The 23421-nt window shown below is 37.8% G+C and overlaps 1 protein-coding gene across 1 annotated transcript in view; it reads left to right on the forward strand.

Moving 5' to 3' along the window:
• ANKFN1 (ankyrin repeat and fibronectin type III domain containing 1) overlaps positions 1-23421 on the forward strand; it is a 318100-nt gene that overhangs the window by 91549 nt on the left and 203130 nt on the right. The gene's annotated exons all lie outside the window — the stretch shown is intronic.

Raw genomic sequence — 23421 nt, forward strand, 5'->3', positions numbered from 1 at the left:
CTCCCTCTGTTCTAAAGACTAAATAAAATTATATCAGGTCTGTCCTGGGAGTTCTGAGTATTTTAGAGTTTTGCCTAAATGATTGGGAATGATCAGGAATTAGGATGAGAATGATTTTTTTTTCTTTTTAATAAAATGAAGTTTATAACGATTTTATTCAAAAAAATATGAAGTTCCATATGTCTTTGGAAAAACCGATAATACTCAAATTCAAAAAACCTGGGATAAATTTAGATTCAATATAAAGATTCTAGTTACTCAAAAGCAGTTTAAAAGGTAGTGAGTTGCTTGTCACTACAGATAAGCGAGAGATGACGACTGTACAGTAGAAGGATGAGCCAGGTAAGCCAGGGAATGTACATCAACTCTCAGCTCCCGACTCATACACAGTTCGCAATGGAGAATGCATCTCAGCCGTCACTGAAGCATTTCGCTGAACACTGTTGGACCCAGGAGAACCTAAAGGTCTCGCTGGAATTACACATATTATACATGTTCTAATAAATTCTCTTTTGAGAAACATTCAGTCCCTGAGAAAAAAACTATATGTTCAGCTGAACTGCAAGAACAACTCAGAAAAACTTTTTACTGATTTCCCTGGATGATGTTTTTTGTTTCTCTCTAGAAAAATTGATCCCAGTGCTATACAGCAAATATTCAAACATTTAGCACAAGAAATAGTCACCCTTAAAACCACTCAGATTTTATGTCAAATTATTACACATTCACTGGAATATTTTTAAATGTCAACCTCTGTATTATATTGCTTTGGTCTTTATTGCATTATCAAGACACCTGCATGTTATGAATATTTTAAGCAGCTTTTACCAATAAAGTCATGTTAGATTTTATGAGCAGTATTATCACGAGCGTTTTATTTGTACAAATGTTAACTTTTGACTGCATTTTTTCTTTTGAACATAGAAACCATTTGGGAGAAACTGCCTGTGTTTACTTTCATGTATATTCATATTTGGTAGCTCATTATCACACTGTTTCTGCTTATTTAGGTTTACCACTGCTTTTTAATGATTTAATTTTAAACACTAAAAGACAGTTGGTATTCGTTCCTGATGAAAATTTGATGAAGAGCAGTTTAAGGCGACATGTAAAATCATGATATGCATATATGCAACTATAAACGCATACATGACAATTACCTCAAGATCTCTTTGTCAAAATTCAGTTGAAGCACCTTGTACCTACCAGATGTGGTGGCAGGGAGGGGGTGCCCACAGGGGAGGCCAGCTATTTCACCTTTGAGGGGTGAATTTGTGATCGCTTTATTTTCACATTTTTTTCCTCCAGGACATACAAAGTGGTTGGGGATCTATTTTATTAGTAAATATTCTGAGAAGAAAGTTTGCACTAGGATTTTACACCATCCAGACAAAATGGGTCTACACACCTGTTCATATCATCTCTGAGCAACTGGTAGAAAGTTGGTCTGACCCATGAAGTTATGGAAACACATTAAAATCACCAGGCAATTGTGACTTGGGTTCATTTTGGCAGCCAAACTAGATCAGCCCCTCTAGAGCTGACATTATGTCCTAACGATGATTGCATTATACAACCAGTGCAAATGGAAAACAACCTAATCAGCGCTCCATTCAGACAGGCCTTGATCAGCAGTGAATGGCAGGAGGCTTTTCCAAGTAAAAGACCTGGAAATGTGTATGGGCCACGTAAAATCGCAGCACCACTGATGGAGGACAGCCTTAGCCAAGTCAGGAAGACATAGATATGCCCCTGTGGAGAAAGAGAGCGGGTGATGGAAAAGAACTCAGGACTCAAAATCAGAAGGCTCATTTGTGAGCCCCACAACACTCCCTCAGAAATGGTATGATTTTGAGAATGTTAGTTAACCTCTCCGTTTCTAAATATCTTTATTGAGGGAGGCAGGAGGCAAAAGGAAAACATTTTTCCTGTTCCATCAAAGGGTTGCGATAATCACAGACGATAACGTTTCAGAAAGATTTTGTGTGTTTAAGGAATTATTAGATTATTGGAGGCTTGCTCTGTTTTAGGGAGAGTCCCTGGGACTTTGAGTGCAAACTTTGGGCCTTAAAATCAATACTATACAAGAGAAGAACATAGGGCTATATTGGGCCAAATCGGGCCCCTGGAAAGATTGAACCCACATATTTCATTTCTTTTCAACCGCACATTTTTTTTTTTAGGACCACTGCCTCTGGTGGAAGAGAATTGTCTTCTGGGTGGTATGGGTGAGAAAGTTGCCAAACAAACCTGAATTATCCAGAGGCCTGTAAAATGCGCAATTGCTTTTTAAGAGGCATGGTGATATTGTGTGTTCCTTTCGATTTTTGGCAGTAACTATTTTCTGCAATTTGTGGTTTTGCAATTTCTCTTTACACAGACAACACTCTGGCTCTCATTCAATGCCCCACTGGTTGGGGGTGGGGGTGCGGAGGAGGAGAGAGAGATTTCCCTGGGGCTCTGACCACTCCAAAAAAAGAAGGAAATGTTAATGAAATAAGTCAAAAAGAATGCTTGAGATTAGTGGAAGCTGGTTGGTTAGTGGGAAAGAAACAACTTTTAATAAATTGTGTGGTGCGGTTGGGATTTTATCTGAGGCTTTCATCGGCTAGGCGGAGATCTGTCCTCCATAACTGTTGACTCTTCACCAATCTTTGTCTGGATTGCAATGTCAATCTCCTTCTTCCTTTTTCCTGTATTCAGAAAGCCTAGAGCAGTCTCTTGTTCTGGCTCCCTTCGGCTTCTTCTGGCCTTGGTGGGTTTCTCTCTAAGTACTCTAGGTATCCGCTTGCCAATTACATTAATTTGGTTTGTGTAAATTACCTGAAGATCCACCTGCCAGAATTTTTACTCTCGTTCTTGTTGCATTCTCTTCCTCTTCCCCATGGCTGAATGCTCTTTGCAGAAGGAGGTCTGTGGCCAGCACTGCAGAGGCAATGCACCAATGTTGCATTTATCTAGGCAAGAGTACTTTGTTCTGTTTCTATTCATCACCTCTGGAAAGGCTTTGCTGACTTGTGTTTGCTTTTTTATGGCTGTGAGGCATTGTGCTGAAGGATTTAAAGTTGCATCCAGCGTAAACCTTGTATTCATTCTCTCTTCATATTCATTCTCTGTGCTTTATATCAAAACAGTCCCTTGTTCTCTACGGAGTAGATTCCCAGGATTTATGCCTATAGTTCCCAGGCTTTCTATGCATAAAGGCAATTGCACAGGCCACTTCTTTCTTCTCTTTTCATGACCTAAATGCACCATTTCTTTTGCTTCTACAAGGAATATCAAGATAATTGCTACTCGTGTTAATTGTATAGTTTTCATATGTTTAGGGAAAATATGATCTTCCTCTGTGTGTATTTTGAAGATTAAGGGAATTGTTTGTGTTATGCCATTATAAATCATGGGGTTTTAATTTTAGAAGATGCTTTCAACATGAGGCAGTTCAACAGCCCACTCCAAACCATCCTCCTCACAACACCCCCTCTAGGATCCCTTTCTGTAGCCCATGGAAGCCCAATCCAATTTTTAATAGTTCAACACTTTGAACTTTCTTTTGCTAACCTGAGATAACCTTCAGGTGGTTTGTGTTGGTTTTACCTTCTGGAGCAGCTCAGAAGTTGAATCCTTCTAACACATGACAACCCTCCAAATATTTTGGAATCTGATCCCATATACTCTCTGAGTCTTCCTTCTCCAGGCCATTCTTCATATGACTTGGTTTAGCTATTCTTTTCCATTTGTCCCCGTCACATTTTTCAATGTCCCTCCTAAAATGTTACAGCCGGAACTGAAAAGAATACAGCCAAGGCAGCTGACTGCTGTAGAGCTCCCCGAGAAAAACACGAAGCTCCGTTCTGGAAATGTTATTTCCATTACTATCGCCTAAGAGCATGTCACAAATTTTAATAACACTTCAGTACCGAGGATAATCCTAAAACCTCTAGATACATTATAGAAAAGCTGCTATAAAAGCAGATTTTTTTTTTCCAGTCCTATGTTTATGCACTTGGTTTTGAATACAGCATAAACCTTTACATTCATCCCTGTGACACTCATTAGTTTCAGGATATTAGTGAAAACCATTAGGAGCTTTTTGAATGTGAATTATTTTAAATCCTGTCCCAGTTTTATGACATATTTGATTCACCTCCTGACTTCATTCAAGAGATTGATAAAAAACAGTGAATCTCTGTATTTTAAGCTCCTCAAAGGTAGAATCATGTTTTATTCATCTTTGTCTCTCCTGAAATGCCTGTGACATTCTGTTGAACAACCAGATGCTCAATAAATGCTTTTATGAAATCAGTTAATGAAATCAGATACAGACAGCTTTCCAACACCGTGACAGAGAGCTATCTTTATTTAGATTGACGTCAGTGAAATCAGTGATATTAGTTCTTAGAAACTAAGAACAAGATGACTGTTACACCCTATTGCTAATGCTTAGCAATTTTGTGGTATTAGCACCGTTAACACAATAACAGTGCAACCTTTAGAGCTAGATTGCCTGGATTCTAATCTTACTAGACTTTGCTAGCTATGGGCTTTAGAGCAATTTGCTCCACTTCTCTGGGTCTGTTTCCTGATATGTAAAACGATGATATTAAATGATTTGTACCTGCCTCATAAGGTTCTTGTAATGATTAAGTGAATTAATCCATGTAAAGAATACAGAACAGCTACCAATAATATAAAAACAATAATTAATAGTCATGATAGTTGTATTGTTGCTATTTTTATTATTATTCTCAAGATATGCTAGGATAACTACCCTATCCTAAGAAGAACAAAGGCAAGTTTGGCAAAATTTCTTCATAGTGAGCCAATATTGACTCCAAGTAATAATTTTACCAAAATGCTTATGTAACTTAAATATAATTCAACTGCTTCATGGCCCATCTAAGTTTAGGTATGCATTCGAAAGAAATACAAACATTTAAAGAGGTGAAAGCAATGTAAATTTTTACTAAAGTCTCTCAGAAAGGAATTATATTACATTTCATAGCAAAATATACAAACGATTTTCTTTTGTAGCTACTAAAAAATCTTGCCTATCTCTCTTTCTCCTGCTGTATATAACAAAATCCTAGCTTGTGTTGCTTTGTTCCTCGCTTCTCGTCTCCTAATCATTCCTATTTCTCCAGGATTAATAAATTACTAGTCTATTATCTTCTGTCTCCCACAGTTTTATCTCCCAAGTAATTTCAATGTGGCCCTTCCAGGTCACTTGCAGGAAAAAATAAATAAATACATATGTATGTATTTATTTATTTTTATATGTATGTGTGTGTATATATATATATATATATATATATATATACACACACATATATATATTTATTGTAAATTTTACTGATATAATGGTATAGCATAAATATACATATATATGTATTTATTGTAAATTTTATACATATATATGTATATACATATATATGTATGTATTGTAAAATTTATTGTAAATATATATGTATTGTGGTATAGCATATATACATATAAATATATATGTATAATGGTATAGCATAAATTTATAAATAATAAAATATATAATACCATTTCTTGTAAATTTCATATAGCCAACTCATAGAATGCTTTCACTGATTTTTGCTGAACTCCTATATCTCTAGCCACTGATGAGTAAATGTAGTTTACATATAAACATGGTTGATATTTTTATTTATATTAATGAGTAAGACAAAAGTAAAGCAGCAAAGATGTATGGGACAGATCCACTCATTCACCGATAACATGAACAACTTCTTTACTAAGTTAGATAATAGTTTTTTAATTCTATGAACTATTTCCTCAAGTTTCTGTACTATTTGCAATATAACAGCTATGGACACAACATTCATTTTTGCTACATCACTTTTTCAAATCCAGACAATCAACAAGATAATAAATCAAGCCTTGATTTTTTAATGTTTATTGATTTATGTGATGTAGATACTTCTTCCATGGGCGTTTCAAGTAACCAACATGATATCACTGAACATGGAATTAGCAAGGGATGTGTAGTAATTTTATATGGCCTTTCCACCCTATGGATACAGTAGATGCAAACAATCTCAGATGCATAGGTAACAATAAAATGTTGAACAAGCGATGAATTTTAAGTATTTAAGTATTTTTTCCTTTGTTTTTAATGCAAGGTATTTCATTGTAAGTTTATATAATTCGCTTTTTAAGAATGGCTGTATTTAACGAATAGCTAACGAATTCCTGAAAATCTAACAATTTCCCCTTGCAAACTGGTACAAGCCATCTGTGGTGTAACACTGGCCCTTCATCTTTAGATAGCAGTAGGAAGAAGTGGGAGGAAGAGATTGGAGTACAGCTGCGAATGTTTACAAGTTAATTTTTTCCCAAGTTACAAATTATTTTTAAAATCTATTTTAGAGTCTTACCAAAGATCAGAAACTGTCTCTTAAGTCTTCAGAAGCCTTTCACCTTTAGTATTAATAACTTAAAGATTCTATCATTATATCTTTTCCAAACAAGTTCTTAGAAGACAAAGTCAGAAGCTCAAGTTAAAAGAGAGTGGAGATTTCATTTAATGAAATCCATAAACAGGAAATAAAGTTTAGTTGGACTTTACACTAATTTGAATGGTAAATCTCCATCAAAAATGGTGGGATATCAAGAACCAGGGATGCTCTCCTCTCCGGGGCTTCGTGATGTCTTTTACTTCTGTACACCAGGTGCATCTACTCCTCAGATTGCATGTGGCCAAAAATGGCAAGCACAGACATTAAGGAGAGGACGTTTTAGCTCCACTTCCCACTTGGGGACTCCACATCAATTCCAAACACCAGTTTCATAAACCCACATGGCTCAGGTCTTTGTAACTTGGTAGGCCACCAGCCAGCATATGAATGGAGATTCTCAGTTGGAAACATCTGGTTCCATTATCTGTAGCTAATGGCTTTTGAAAAAAAAAGAAAGAAAGAAAAGAAAAAAAGATCGTGTGTTAAAATTTATCAAGTATTTTTTTTTTTGCATCTATTGAGATAAGAATATGGTTGTATTTCTTTACTCTATTTGCATGATACGTTATATTCATAGATTTTCTGATGTTGAACCATCATTGCATTCCTGACATACTCTGCTCTATAGTGGCCTTTAAAAATACATTGACATTCAATTTGCAAATATTCTATTTAAATTTTTTCATTTATGTTCACTTAGGAGAATGCCCTATAGTTTTCTCTTTTTTGTCATGACTTTCTTCTTTACATGTGTCTTGCATTGAGTTTCCTTGTGCTTTAATGTCCATTTATTTTTATTTGAGACCTTCCTCTACTTCTCTCCCTTCTTCCATCCTACTCTCTTCATCCCTCTTTATCTCAGGGTTTTACTATTGCCTCTACTCAGCCCCCCACCCAGAACTCCCAGTCCAGCCAAATCTTTAACAGGGACTTATGCTCCTGCTCCATGGTGATATTGGAATACACAAGGTCCAAGCCCCCAAGCAGAGACATTTGGCTCAGTTACTGTTTACAAAGCTGAGTGTGTTCTCCAGCCTCCCTAGGCCACAATTGTACTCCCGGGCAACCTTTTTGTTCCTCCTTTGACAAGCTGGGAAGACCCATGTTACCTCCTGATTTTAAGCAGTGAGGCCAGCTTCAGATTCCCACTTGATATCAAGCATTTGGAATCCCCAGTAAACTACAGGTGCTGAACCCTAGCCATCTCTGATTCTAGTCCTTCCTTGTCCTGATTCCAGTCTGAAGCTCAGATGGAGGGCTTCACCCCTCCACTTATCTCTTTGTTTTTCTATTTTATTTGTTAATTGTGAACAAAGCTATATCTTTTGAATACTTGATTTATTTCATTGCGTCCCGTAAATGTATATGGTTTTCTGAGGGAATGAAGTAAGATAATTATGTGAATTATAAAAAGTACATAGGAATATAACAATAAAAGGAAATACTAGTATAAAGCTGGTACAAGCTCTCTGCCCAGAGAACCCTCCTTTTCTTTTCTGTCTACCTAAATTTTAATCATTTTCCCTGGCTACTTATTCTAACTCATGTTTTTTGTCTTTTATCAATTTAATCTCATAAATATTTATTAAATGCTGTATTTTACAGGCGGTATACTAGCATTGAAAATACAGTACTATAGGAGATTGGTGCAGTCTCCACTTCATGGAATTTATGTCTAGAATGGGAAACAAACAAAAATTTACAATACAGTGTAATAATATTATTAATGACTCTAGCAATTATAATAAGAGCATCCTATTTAATAATTGAATATATACTCATTAGTCTCTGTTTTTTACATGTGGATTAATCATGTTTTCCCAGTTCTGAAAGACCCATGAAGATAGTGAATATATATATCCTATATTTCTCTTGTTTATGCCCATCATTACACACATGAAACCAGGGCCATTGTGCATGTAGGACTGAGTAGACTTTACCCTACAGTGGGGTTAAAGTGGATTTTAAGGCATCAAAGCAAACATAGAGGTTGCTTTAAGGTCAGCTATTATTGCTTTTCATCAATGGCTGTTATAGAAATTATAGAACAATTTGTTGGTACAGTGTGATCTTTAAAGTCTCAGAGCTAGAGTATGGTTTAGAATTCAGTCTATTTATTATTTTAGAGTTAATTTTAAAAAGAAGCACCAGATTATTGTGTCTTCATGTTAATTTAATTTTAAGGCTAAAATAATCTTAACATGACTAAAGTACCTTTATTCCTGATTTACGAAGCATTTTGTCTTTTAAAAGGAGAGAGGCAGACCGAGAGAGAGACTCAATGCTATATAAAAGACACTATAAAAGCTAACTGCCAGATCATGAAGAGATACCAGTTTACAGTACCTCCAAGGAAATTCTATCATATATCCCCAGATACTTGGATCGAAATAAAGATAAGAGAATGACATCCACCAAATAACTATAACAAGAGACAGAAAATACCGCGTGCTAGTAAGGATGTAGAGCGACCGTATTTGCATGCATTGCTGGTAGATGAGACATTTGGTACAATGACTTCGGAAAATTGGCGTTATCTACTACAAATGAACATACGCATACACTAGAATTTAGCAGTTTCATTCTGATGTACATACCCAATGCATTGCTATGTATACACTGCGAAATAGTATACAGCAATGAGAATGTAGAGTCTACAACCACACGCAACCACATGAATAAATCTCAAACAATGTTGAATGAAAGGAGCCAAACAATGGAAAGTGCTAATATAACTGATAATCATTATGAACCTATCTTGGGAGTTTTGCAACCAGACCTCCAAACTTGATGGATGGTAACCAGCTGAACCTTTCTCATTTTACCTTTTTTCCTCTAAACGCTATTGTGTCAGATTCAGATGGAACAGACTCAAATGACCATCTTCCAGAATCTAACAGCAGAGATTCAAAGCTAAGAGGTCAGTGAGCAAGGACAGGACATGAATGCTGGTGTCCAGTGAATGAGGTCAAGTTCTTAGCCAGATACTTTGTGGCAATGGGAATGAGGCTAATAAGATGCAAAGCTCAAACAAGGAGGCTGAGGGCCAATAAGACAATCCAAATTAACTGGAAGGGATCATACAGTGAGTTAATGTCACCATTTGGGCACTCATCCACTAAAAGACAGGAAAAAAAGAGGATCCAATACTGTGAGAAGGACCACAACAGTGGCAAAATAGGGACACATCCTGATCTGAGGTCACATACTCTCTGATATAGTTGGACAAAGATTAGAAAGTATGTTGTTATTTGGATGTGGCTTACTAGAACTTGATAGATGCCTCAAGAAGCTCTCAGGTGTATAGACTGACTGATTATAGTTAAGGGATTATACATACATATATAAATCTTAAATATGGAATTATAGTTTTAATCTCCAATTACATATAAGGGTATTTGAAGAACGTTATGTGTTTTTTAATTAAAACTTAAAACCTATATAATTATCATGTTCTGTACTTCAGTGCCCTTGACTATATTTTCAGTCCAATGAAACTTCATTGTACTGTAGTGAAGTCACTTGGCCTCAGAGTTCAGCCGTAAGCCATCCTGAAAGATCGGGAATGGGGCGGAGGTGGTAGCTAAGAAAGCAGGAAGGGAAATGCTGTTTGGAAGGGGGTTCTGAGTGGCACACACGTAACATGGCAGTGCGGCAGGAATGGAATGGCGACTTAAACTACAGTGCACACGATCGGCTCGACTTCTCCACTCATAATCTCTACACGTCCACATATTCGTTATTTAAAGTGTGTATCAAACGTGTACTATTTGTCAGACACGGCATTAGGTATGCTAGTTGAAGATACGATATGTTAATTAAAACGGACAATCCCCGTGTACTTAAGGAGCTCATCGTATTCCAGTGGAGGCATCGAGGTGAAGATGGAAAAGAGTAATACCTTCTTCCATAACTTGTGCCCCAAACTGAAGAGAGATCACCTTTAATCATTTTTCCTGGTTCGTGTGCTTGGCACCCAAAGTCATGTGCCCAGCGAAGACTCTCTCAATGACTCTAAGTCATTGCATCATGAGAGCTCCCAAACCCTTAGGGCCCAGCAGCCTAAGGGCAAAATGGAATTACTTGGCTCTGAGAAGCTTTTTCAATATCAGGTCCTGAAAAGGCTGAATGAGTGAGTAGTGATTATTTTGGGGTGGGGTGGGGTGGGGAGGGTTATACCTAAATCAGATGCTGAGTCATTTCATCAATGCAAGCCAACTGCATGCAGCCACCAGGAACATTTCTGGGTCCAGAGGACCTAAGTAGAATGGTTAGATCTATAGTTCTGACAAGAGTACCGGCAGGGAGTGAAGAGTAAAGAGATCAAGCTCCCTAAGATTCCCAAATATCTGAATTACCAAACATTTGCTAATTGTTTACTTGTCTGTAGCCTCTTGAAATTTGCTGGGTATAGTTTCAAAAAGGAACTATTTGTATTTTAAATTCTCGATGATCCATTTTTTTTTTTTTTTGCGATCTGCAAATTTAACAGTATAATATTCAGCAAAATGCAAAATAAAATAACAGCTCAATCATTTGCGAAACATTCCCCACCTTCCCACTCGTTGAGCCTTTGCCAGGCACAAGAGTCATCGGGAGGCCTGAAGCCGCTGGGCCCTTAGGTCACTGATTTCATGCACTTTATGACTCTAATGGGTAAAGGTCTCATCAAGTGGAGAGTGATTCTAGTATCTAAAGAGCCTTTTTTTTTTTTTTTTTAACATCATGGCACCTAAACACGAGATAACTACTTTGCTAAATAGTGACCTTTCCTGCTACATTGGTTGTTGTGGACTTATTAAAAGATGAGTCCATAGTGTAGTTTATGGGTGACTTGATGAATTTTCACTGGTAATTTTGACAGTTAGTAACTTTTACATGTCAGCTTTAAAACCTAAATCCGTATGGACAATGACTCCATTGTGATACTTAAATTTTGTCAGTAACGTGTTAAAACTGATAGCGAACACTTAAAGCAATACCATTTTATCCGTATACAAGAGAAGTCACTTTATTTACAGTGTTTTAAAGGAGAACACATCCAAGTCCTTTTCAATTATGTCAATTAAATGAAAACTAAATAGGAGTGCGGGCTAAGAGACACTATCAAGAGAAAAGCACTTCTCTATGAAAACTGGAGAATCCTACTTTTATTCTGAAATTTCAACCAAACCTGTAAGAGCCGTGCTAGCTAACTGGTTTTTGTAGTTTTGCTACAGCACTAAGTCATTTTTTATGGTTTCTTTTAATGGGAGAGCTGTGTTGCAATTTCTTAAAAAAGAAGCCAGACAGCATTGACCTGCTAAAGGTCAGACAGAACAAAGCAGACGGGTCTCTTCCCCTGAATCAGGTTAAAATGGTCCTGCCTGTCAACATAGCATCGTTTGGTAAGAAGAATATATTATTCATCCCAAAAGAGGAATTGCGATCAGTGTTGTTCCTTTCTATTTTCCACACCACCACCACCACCTCCAATCAGAAGAGGGAAAAATCAGTAGTGCTTGCAAGGTGATTCCCAAACTGCTTTGGAAATATTACTTGGAATACAGGCAGCCCAGATAGGGGTCTGCTTCCTAACTTGTGTGTTTGAAGCAAACTTACCTCATTCACAGCATCATGGGCAGAGGCTCCAGTGAAGGTTGAACTGAGACCTTTTATCTGTTCTACCTCCAAGAAACCAATTTCAAAGGGATCAAATTCCTACAGAGACATAATAGCATCAGTCAGCCCCTGACCCCATTTGTAGCCCAAGTTACTGGCTGCGGTTCAAGTTACAAAGTTGCCCGGCCGTGTTTGTTGGACCTATTTGTTTTCTTATTATTTTCTTTACAAATTTCTTTTGTATTTTTATGTTGGTGGAGCTCATGCTTTGGAGAACTTAGTCTACTACACAAATAGTTAATTAAAAATAAACGTTACAATTTTTATGAACCAAAATGAGGAATTGCTAATCAGAACTTCAGTTTAGCTGACGTGATCAGCGTCACCATGTGAGTTGTCATAATTCCATAAAGAAACAGAGGAAATTTCCATTTTTTTCAATTAGACTTTTGAGAAGTGCAGGCAGCTTCCTATTGGTGTGTATACATCACTAAACATTATGCTAAAGTCTAACACATGAATGTTGAAAGATAGTCATATATATTATAATGAAGGTTCCATTAGTAAAACTTAATATTATAAAAGCCTGCTTACACCTTGCCTTTTAGGCACAAGCTTCAGGTGTCAATTACTCATTCCAGAGTTCCGTTTAATTTTCTTCACCTTAGAATATACAGTTAAACCAGCTTAAGTCAATAGAACATCAAACCAAGGTTAAAGATCTGCTAGTTTCAGCGTGTAGAATGGTTTCCTTCTTAAATCTATGCTTATCACTAGAATCATATCTGTTTTCCATTTTCGGTTCATGTTTATAAAATTCCAAGAGAAAATACAATAAACTACTCAGATAATTGACAAATAAACGCTGCTTTGCAGACAACCACGGCACTGCTGCTGAAACTCATTGGCAAACAGCACCACATAAAGAAAACTTGAATCGGCTCTTTGGTAAGCTGAGGCCCAGGTCTGAATTTGGTACAGGAAAGGAAATTTAGGGATTTTTGTATATAATATACAAAAATGCAGGTCATTTGAAAGTTAAACTTATAAAAGTTGAGCACCACAGGTATTGGAAGTAAAACACAAATTTCCTACAAGTATTCTATACCTTAGACTATCAACCTTAGGTAAGGAAAGGCTAGAGTAAATATTTCAGTTATACACTAGCTACATAATAGTAGTTATTACCATTTACTGTTATTGAGTATTAATTATTTGTCAGGCATTTTATATACATGTATTTTCCTAATTTCTTGATTTAATCTTATTAATAACATTCAGAAAGGGATTGTTTCAGCATTTTACTGAAGAAATTAAAGGTCAATTATGAAGTTTCTGCCCAAGATCACATGTAACTAGAAAATGGCAGAACTAGAATTAAAATCAAGTGGAGTTTTCTTGCTTTTTAGGTTCTGTGAATTAGATTTTATTGCATTTGGCTTGGAAGTCTATTTAATACCTGTCACGGATTTCCCGGAAGCAGACCCCGCGGCAAGGATGAAAGCACACATGGTTCACAAGGAGGCGATCACAGGAAACATGAGTGAGAGCGAGAAAGTGCGTCACAGAGGGGAGCGCAGAAAGATGCACTATCAAGCAGGTCAACACTGTGGACGGTGCAGCTCAGTCCCACTGGGGAGACTAGGAGCAAGGCGGGCAGGGAGACAGTGAGGTGGGGACAGCATGGAGTGGAGCTGAAAATTCCCAAGCCACGTACAGTATGGCTAGAACAGCTCGGGGTATCATAAAGAAGTAACTCACCTGTAGCTGAGATCATCCTAACCTTTGAGATTTCACAAGCAGAGGTTGTTGAAAGACTTCAGAGTAGATGTGGCGAATGGCCAGATAGATCATGTTCATGCACCAAACGTCTCAACATTGCAAAAATGTGAATTATCTCCTAATCTGTAAATTCAAAGGAAATCCAATCAAAATACCAACAGGATTATTAACGGAACATGACAAATTGATTCTAAACTCTACCTGGAAGAACAAAAGCCCCCAAGTAGCCAAGACAGTTCTGAAAAGGACAAACGTTGGGCCAACTTGCCATGAACAGATAGCTAGACTTATAAAGCTAGTCATTATGATAGTACATATTATAACGGGGATAGACAAATAGATACTGGGATAGGAGACAGATTCCCAAAAGGGACCCTTGATGGCCCTGGTAAATAAAAGAGGAGGTGATTAGGCATGGGTGAGGAAGGGTAGGTTGTTCAGTAAGAGCAGCGAGTCCGTTGGTTTTTCATATAGAGATAAATGAGAAAAGGGATTTTACTTTTTTCCACATGGAAAGCCAATAGTCCCCCTGCACTTATTGAGATTTAATCACTGGGGCAGCTTCCAGTGCTTCTGGATTTTCTGCTATACCATTTTAGCATTTTTTCTAAGGAAAAAAATTCTGTGAAATAGTTTTACTGTATATATTTGTACAATGATTGAAGCAATGGTTAGGACACAGAGCCCCGCTTGCTTACCTTCCCCTTCCTGCCCCCCCATCTCCATACAAACAAAAGGCCCATTTTCTCATAAAAATGGAGCAGAAATGACAACCTGAGAATCTTCCATTCTCTTATTTCCTCTGAAAATTTGGGCTTTAAAGCACCCAGTTTTACCCTTCACTTAGAATCCAGGCGGTGTTGAGCTATACCTACTTACAACATTCCACAGACCCTCTGCTATATTCCCCTGCTCCAAAATGCATGGTGAATAAGTTTCATCTTACATGCAAACTACAATCTATAGAAACAGTAGTTCAGACGCCCTTAAAGTCAAGTCCCAACTCATGAAAAAAAATGGCAGAATTGATTAGGAGTGTGTGCCCTAGGTATTATTATTTGAAATAGTGAATCAATACCAGCTCTCCCCACAGAGTATCTTTTCTTAAAGCATCTGGTTGGAATATGCCACATAAACTAGATCTATACATCATGTTACAGCTATTCTCAAGTAAAAGGGGAAAAGCATACCCTCGTGAGTTATTTGCCTTCAACAAGCCAACAGTTGATTAGAGAATGGAGCCCTGCTTGCTTAGCCTCCCCTCAATGCTGCTTTTACAGTTTCGATCACTGTATAAATACGATATGATATGCAGCCCAGAGTTTCCCTTCTAAATACAATAAACAATTATGTATGATCATATATTTAAAATAGTATAGCCATCATTGATTATCACTTGAAACTTTATTACTTTTGAACAATAGGAACACTTTTTCATGCAGGAAAGTTGGAGGGCAAACTAAACCTGACACATCATTTTATTTATTAATGTATTTATACTTCATCTCTGTCCCCCCCAAAAAAAGCTTCTTATAATTAGAGCCATATACAGTCTTGCTAATAAAAAAATTAGTCATTTTTTTTTTCAAATAAAGACAAATTTGTTTACTTGGTATTTCATTAATTGGGAGCTTTGCATGGTTCTGCAATAGTATAAAATAATGTTTCAACTGTAACTTATAAGAGGTGCTCCTAAAAGCATGACCTGTGACACAGGAAGTTAAGTAATAAATGAAATCTTATGAAAGTGTATGTAAAAAAAGAAAGAAAGAAAGTATATGTGGGTGATTTTTTGTGTGTGTGAAGCTTCTGTTTCTAGGGCAGTTTTCATTGTAGTTAAGCCAACATTTAACTTAGTTGCATTTATATCGACTAAGACTTTTGTTTCGCAATTAGCAGAGGGTAAATCTCTTCCTACCAAAGGTTTCTTTCTGATGTCCAAATTTTCAGATTAACCATTCATGTTAGAACGGCACGGTTTTCATTTCCACTTATTGTTTTGATGTTAACGACCACCCACTTGACCTCATCTCATTTGTTTTAACTTCCACCAAGGATGAAGCTTGAAAGCGAACATGGAAATGCATATTCTATCAAGAGAATTTAAATAAAAGTAACTGACCCTCCTAACTTCTGTAGGAAGAGATCTTGGAGGTCCATAAAGTGATTCCTAGAATATGAACATTAAGAAACTAAAAATAGAAAAATGAAGAAACGGGTAAAGATAGTTTATAAAATGAATGCCAAGAAGTACTGGAGTTGTGTTACAAATCTGTTTCTAAATCAATGGTCTATACCTTCTTGTATTGCGTTATGAGCCCCCTTTATATAGTAAAAGATATGAAGCATCCCCTCAGACACAAACAAAAGAAAGAATTACTTATTAAAAAGTTGCTACCAATAAAAATAACAAGAGTTTTTCACACCATGAAGTCTTCGCAACAATTTAATTTTAATTGTCATAACACAATAGCTAGATGTTTAGGTGCTAATTAGGAAAAATAACTGGAAATATTATGCAAGATAATAAGAAATATCTTTATACTGAACAAATAATAACTCTTGTATGTAGCAATCTTTATGTATATAGATGTTGTTTTGATAAATAAAATAACATTTATTTAAAAGGAAAAAAATCCAAAATTTGAGAAGCTATTCAAGAATATATTAATTTATTCACTTATCTCTTCATTTGTTTACTCAATAAATTTGTATTAAATGCTTACCTTATGGCCACTCTTTGGGATACTGAGAATGAATTTCAGAAATATCTATTAGATTATAAAATCCTTGGGGGAAGGTACCAAGTTAGCTCAAGGCAATTAGCTGTCAGATATTCCATTGTGAATTGTATGCTCTGTAGCATAATCACAGAATATAGGCTCACAAGCTGGCTTCCATCTGGCATTCAGTATCTTTATGGGTTGCTCAGAGAATGCCAATGTCCAAGGTTGTCACCAGTGAAAGAGACTTTAAAAATCATGTATTTCCATTTCTTTACAGGCAGAGAAACAGAATGCCTGAGAGATAGAGTAGCTTCTCTAAAGTTATACAGCTAATCATTGACGATGCGAAGAATGGAACTCTTGTTGTTATGCTCTTTTCACTAAAAAAAAAAATTAGGGTAGTAAATCTGCAAAAAATTCATTTAAATGTATTCTAGGCCAACTGCATTTATTCGTTTGGTTATTTGCTTTCCTCCCCCTTCTTCGAAGTTTATTTTATAAATTGTAATACATGCAGTATAGTAAAACAAAAATAATAATTGAGAGAATCTGGAGTAAGAAAGATGAGATAAAAAAAAATTAGGTGTAACAAGAGGTTACTTTGGTAACCTAACTAAATGCGTCCATAAGGTTCTACATGGTTACTAAAAATGGGTCACAAATGAATGCTGTACTCCTCAGAAGCCGAGTAAAGAAGGAAACAATGGTAGGCATCAAAGAAAACAATCTAGAATCTGAAAAGGCTACATACTGTATGATTCTGTATGACATACTGGAAAAGGCAAAACTATGGAGGTAGTCGAAAGATCAATGATTGCTAGGACGTAGGGAAGGGAGAAGGGAATACTATGGGAAGAGAGAAGGGATGAATAGTTGAAGTACAAAGGATTTTTAGGGCAGTGAAAATAACTCTGTATGATATTGTAATGATGGATACGTGTCATTATACATTTGTCCAAATCCATAGAATATACAATACCAAGAATGAACCCTAATGTAAACTATGGATTTGGGTGATTATGATGTGTCAATATAGATTCATCAGTTGTAACCAATGTACCTCTCTGGTGCCTGATATTGATAAAGGGGGAGACTTTTCATGTGTGGGGACAAGGGATATGTGGGAAATCTCTGTACTTTCCTCTCAATTTTGTTGTGAACCTAAAATTATTTAAAAATTAAAGTTTTTATATTAAAAAAAATCTAGATTCTCAGGAGAAATACAACTGCTTTGGCCTCAATGAAATTTTTCCTGTGAGTCTTCAGAAAATGCATTGCTACTATCAATTCAACAGTAAATTTCAACAGGCTGGTCTTTAAACCATTCTTGATGGAGGCCAGACGAATGCAATGCCCAGGACAGTAAAAGCATCTAGATGAGAGGTCCAGGCATACAGCACACTGAGGGCCCAGCTTCCTCCAGATACAACATTTGGGACGCCTGGAGGAATAACAAACGATTTACCCTGACTGGGCTCTCACTATGAGCTCATACTATTCTGAGCATTTTCATGTTATCTTCACATCTTCTGGGCAGGCCCTATTGAATATTATTTCTTAAAACTGAGTTTTTAATAAGGGAACATTCAAGGTCAGAGATTCTTTAAGAACGTGGAGAAGAGATATTCAGTGTTTTTGAAAATTTTTCTAACGCCAAACTGGTAGTTTATTATGAAAATTAAAACGTTTCACCTGAACATGAGCCAAAAAATCAAAACAATCAAAACAAATAAAATAATTCTTCAGCATATTGGGATTCCTGAACCACTGCCTCATGCCCACCATGAGCACAGATAATTGGTAATTTATAATATTCAAGGCACTCCAGTACCCAAAAGAGAGCAAGGTGTGAAGGTTTTCAACTAATTTTAAAGTTCTGCCTATGTGACAGTGTTACGTGGCCAACAGGAGCCCAAGCGTCAGTGAAGCAAAGTTAGTGTTTCTATCAAGTGAAAGTAACACCAAATGTTCTCTTATTACATCATCAGCACATACAGTTGCACCAAGGATGTTTAGTATAATCAGCTCACGTGAGTGATTATACTCCGTCTCCACAACCAGGACGGCCAGGTCGTCCCCTACCCTTGGTTATCCAGTCGCTGTGCCCCCTGCTCTGAGGGTTCGCTTCCCACAGTTTGTTTCCCATGGTCACCCACGATCTGAAGTTAAAGGGAAAAGTCCAGAAATAAGCAATTTATAAATGTTAACTTACACACTGTTCTGGGTAGCGTGATGAAATCTCGAGCGGTCCTGCTTCATCCTACCTGGGACATGAATGGTCCCTCCGTCCAGTGTCTCTACACTGTATATGCCGCCTGCCCATTAGTCCTTTAGTAGCTTCCCTGGTCATCAGACCAACTATTGCAGCATCCCAGGGCTTGTATTCAAGGTAACATTTCTTTTACTTAATAGTGTCCCCACAGCACAAGAGTAGTGATGCTGGCAATTCACATATGCCAAAAAGGAGCCATAAAGTGCTTCCTTGAAGTGACTCTGATATAAAAGGTGACTCTGATATAAAATATTTTAAGAGAAAGAGAGAGACCACGTTCACGTAACTTTTATTACAATATATTGTTATAATTGTTCTATTTTATTAATTATTAGTTCGTTTCTTCCCACACCTAATTTTGTAAACTAAACTTTATCATAGGTATGTATATGTAGGCAAAGACATGGTAGAGGTTCTGGTACCATGCGTGGTTTCCAGCATCCGCTGGGGGTCTTGGACGTGTCCCCATGGAGGAGGGACTGCTACATCTCCAGCATCCGTTTTCCTCCAGCCTGCACAGTCTGATTTCCCTGGGGAAATGACATCCATGTGGTTCCTCAGAGATTCCCACTGCACATCGGAATCACCAGGGGGACTTTAAAAAAGCCCAATGTCCAGGCTAGATCCAAGACCACTGGTCTCAGAGCCTCTGGGGTGGAACCTTACAAGACAAAGATAGAGATAAAGAGAGGACACTGAGAGCATGAGCCCTGGGTCCTTCATATCCCAGAAGTGGGGAGAAGAGATGTTGGGGAAGGAGACCAGTAAAAGACTGGGAGACCTGTGCTCTGACGGGGAGGAATCCAATCCTGTGGCTCTAGCTGCAAATAAATGGCAACTCCCAGGCACAGAGGACCCTGCTCCTTCACAACTTTCTGTACATCTTGCCTCCAGCCACCAGATCCTGCCTCTGAAATCCATTAACACTAAGGCTTAAATGACTGCTATCAGAGAGGGCCAGGGAGAGGAAGAGTGAACAGTGAAAGATGATGGACACCTACAGGAGGGTGTGAGGTTGGGGGCGCAAGGCAGCAGGGAAAGTAAGTCTTGGGTTCTAGCCTACCCTCGACCACGGCTATTTGATTGAATGATTCTCTTCTGTACCAGCTCCATGTTGATGGTGTTTTGGTAAAGACTGCTGAGCACTGAACTATAGAATATACTGAGAAGAACACTAGTTAAGGTTTGGGTAGGGTAGAGGAAGTGGGAAGTAAGTCTGGGTTTTCTCAGCCTTCCTGCTTTTGAGTCACAGCACAGCTCCAAACACCTGGGATGCAGGATTCAGCTCTCTCTGAGCACAGACCACCAAGCACAGACATTTGCCCCAGAAGAGGACACTCACTACTCTGTTTAGGCTTAGGCAGTGTGGAAGGGGATACTCCTTGTAAGAAACAGACTTGTAAAGAGAGAAGAGTACATTTCTACCTTTTCTTTGGTCCCCCAAGGAAGTCAAAATTAATTGTATAAATTTAGAAGTGGCTACTTTTTAATGGAAATTTAATCTATATGTTACCCTAGTGAAAAGTAACCTGTTTACAAAGCAGGAAGATCAGTGTGGTAAGTGTAACCCAATCATGCTTTGTAAATAGGTCAGCTTTTCACTGGACTATTGTATATCACACAACTTTTACACAGCTTGTTAAATTTCAGACATTCAGTACAATCAAGCCTAAAATGCGTGGGTACCTTGGTTATAATTTCTCATTACTTGTTAAGCCTCCATATTCAAATAATGAGAATTATTATTATTATGTAAGAACTGCAAATATACTATGGAGAAAAATAAGTAGATAATAATTCTGCCTCAAGGAAGAATGTGCCATGAGCTGAGACCTGCTCAAAGAGTGGCTATTTCCATTCTAAATTCCTTCATTGTCCAGCAATGTACATTGCCAGTGCTAGACTTAGTCTGAGAACAGCCTGGGGAGAGTTAGAAAAGATGAATGAAAACATTTTCAAAGACCCAAGTCAAGCCATCTTATTGGTCAGTAGAGAAGAATTGATTATAACCCGTTATTTGTGAGCTTGCAAGGAAGTAATTCCTTTTGCAAATTACAAAATAAGAACAATGTAGTATTCCTTTTAGCCTCCCAAAGCCCAGGCCTTTCCTCTAGATCTCTAGCCTTACAGAAGAAGGCTGGGATTCATGGGGTTTGCTTTTTCATGGTAGAGAATTGTTTGTGGCTGTGAACTGGAGTAAAGAGCTAAGAAGGGGAAGCTCACGTTCTGAAGTTCTAAAAATGAGATAAGAGGGCAGAAAATGAGGCCAGCTTCCGCTGACTGTCACCTGGCCCATAGTTTCTTCCCCCGAAGAATAGTTTTAGTCTACATGCGATTATCAGTGTCAGTGTTTAAAATATTTAAAAAGAATGTGTTAACATGTATTAAGCACCAACCATGAATTAGGCACGTTATGTATTATATCAAAGAACATTAACAATAATTCTACAGAGTGGTTAATATTATTCCTATTTTACATCTACAAGATTAAGCTGAAAAATAATTACTTAAGGCCACGCATCTAGAAAGTGACGAATCTGGAATTCAAACCTAAGTCTAGCTCTTTTGACAAACAATACTATCTTCCAAAATTACCGAGTCACTGAAGTGAGTCAAGTCGGAATGGGCCTTTGTAATTATTTGTTTAGTTATTCATTCATTCAAGCGAGCCTTGTATTACCTAACTACATACTGATCGGTGTCCTAGGTTTTGAGGTCAAGTCCTAGATCTGTTACTTGCTATCTCGATGACTTGGTCAACTCAGTTAACCTTGGGTTACTGCTTTATAAAAAGGAGATTGTGATGGTAAGGACTTCAAAGTGTTATTGTAGAATAATGAAAAGATAACTTAAAGCCCTTGGTTTGGTGCCTAGATATAGTAAGTATTCAATAGCTTTATGTTGACGGTAGTTTATGGTGATGGTGATGATGATAATGGTGATGAGGCTGTGGTCCTGGTATAGAGATGTCATTTCCCACTAAGGAATGCTGGCACTGGAAGGCTCTGATAATGGTCAGAGACCTTGAATCCTAGAGCCGATAAGGACCTTCAGGATTCCTCTGTTCCTTGCCTCCGGCTGTAGATGGAGCTGCAGACAATGGGGCCACATTAATGCAACCTGCTACATGACTGATTGATTCACTGGCCCTTAAACATTGAGTCTCTCTCTTGCTCATAACTGGAAAAAATGGGTAAGTCCCACAGGCTCAGCGCCTGCAGACACCCAGATGACACAGTGGGAGCATTTTCCAACAGTGTGTAAAACCCTCCGCTTTGAATCCCAGCTTCTCTCCCAGGACGATAGCTTCTTTAGAAACCTTGCCAATTTACTCATAGTCACTGACCCTCCAGGCCTCAAGCAAATGAGGACACTGGACTATTCTAGGGACTCCTGCCCCCCAACCTTCATCCAGATGTTTGGCACCATAGAAACAGGCATAGCCAGAGTTTCCTTTGGACAATTTAAGAAATTAATATCAAAGGATGTGTCACCCTGGATCTAGAAAACAGGTTGCCATAGGTTTTCTCGAGCAGCCTTCGGAGTTCCCAGAGGGGATTCTGGGACCAAAGCAGAAATGTGCTGGTTACCTGACCTTCTTCAGCTTGCCCCCAACCAACTCTCCCTTCCAAGAGTGCTTTGCCAGTGCTCACCTTGTCCCTATACAAATGCTACCCGAAAACCTCGCTACAATTCCTCAATCTAAACTATGAAAAAATCTGGACACTAACACTCACTTCTGTGGCAGATTGTTGCTGCTGAAGTTCTCTTCTGGATGTTTAGAATTCTAAACGGAAGAGCTGGATAAGGGCTTACGGAATTAACTCCTCCTTGCCTCTGTCCACTTGCACATGATGATTTTATTAAAATGGTAAAGTGTTTTTATTTGCCATGAAATGCCCATCTCACAGTTCTACTGAGATTCAAATGACTTTGCCTAATAGGTGAACTTTTAGGAACTTCATAGTCCACGGCCCAAACTAGAAATAATAATGCCCTACTGTGGCTTGAAAATCATATTTTAAAGACAACAACAGTAGGCTATAGATGTGAAAATAATAGCAACATTAATAAAATGTTTTTTCCCTCTAAGGTGTCTCCATTTTGCCCTCACAGTCCCACGGGATGTGAGGGTTTTGCTCAGCGTTCCACATCGGGAAGGCACTGACCCCATGTGCTTTCTGCTCCAAAGCTAGGTACACATGGAGCCTGTCCACCACTGGGCAGGATTTGGAATAAAGGGCCGGTGAAGAGAAAGGAGTTCAGAACAAATTATCTGGCCCACTGGAGCTACCACTGGTCTCTTATTCCTAAAATGGTAGGCATATCTCTTTGGCCTGATGAAATTTCCGAAGTATAAGCAGTATAGAGTAACTATATAGAGGAGTAGAAAGCATATAGCAATTATTCGTTGAGTGCTTATTATATGTAGACAGCGTTACATGGAATAGCTCATGTAATCTTCACAACAGCTTTACAGTACTGATACTGTTATTATTCCCAGTTTTGAAGGAACAGAGATACAGTAAGATTAAGTAACAGGCCTAAACCACCAACT

The sequence above is a fragment of the Pteropus medius genome, unplaced genomic scaffold (assembly GCF_902729225.1).
Source record: "Pteropus medius unplaced genomic scaffold, Ma_sr-lr_union100, whole genome shotgun sequence".
In the NCBI taxonomy this organism is placed as follows: Eukaryota; Metazoa; Chordata; class Mammalia; order Chiroptera; family Pteropodidae; genus Pteropus; species Pteropus medius.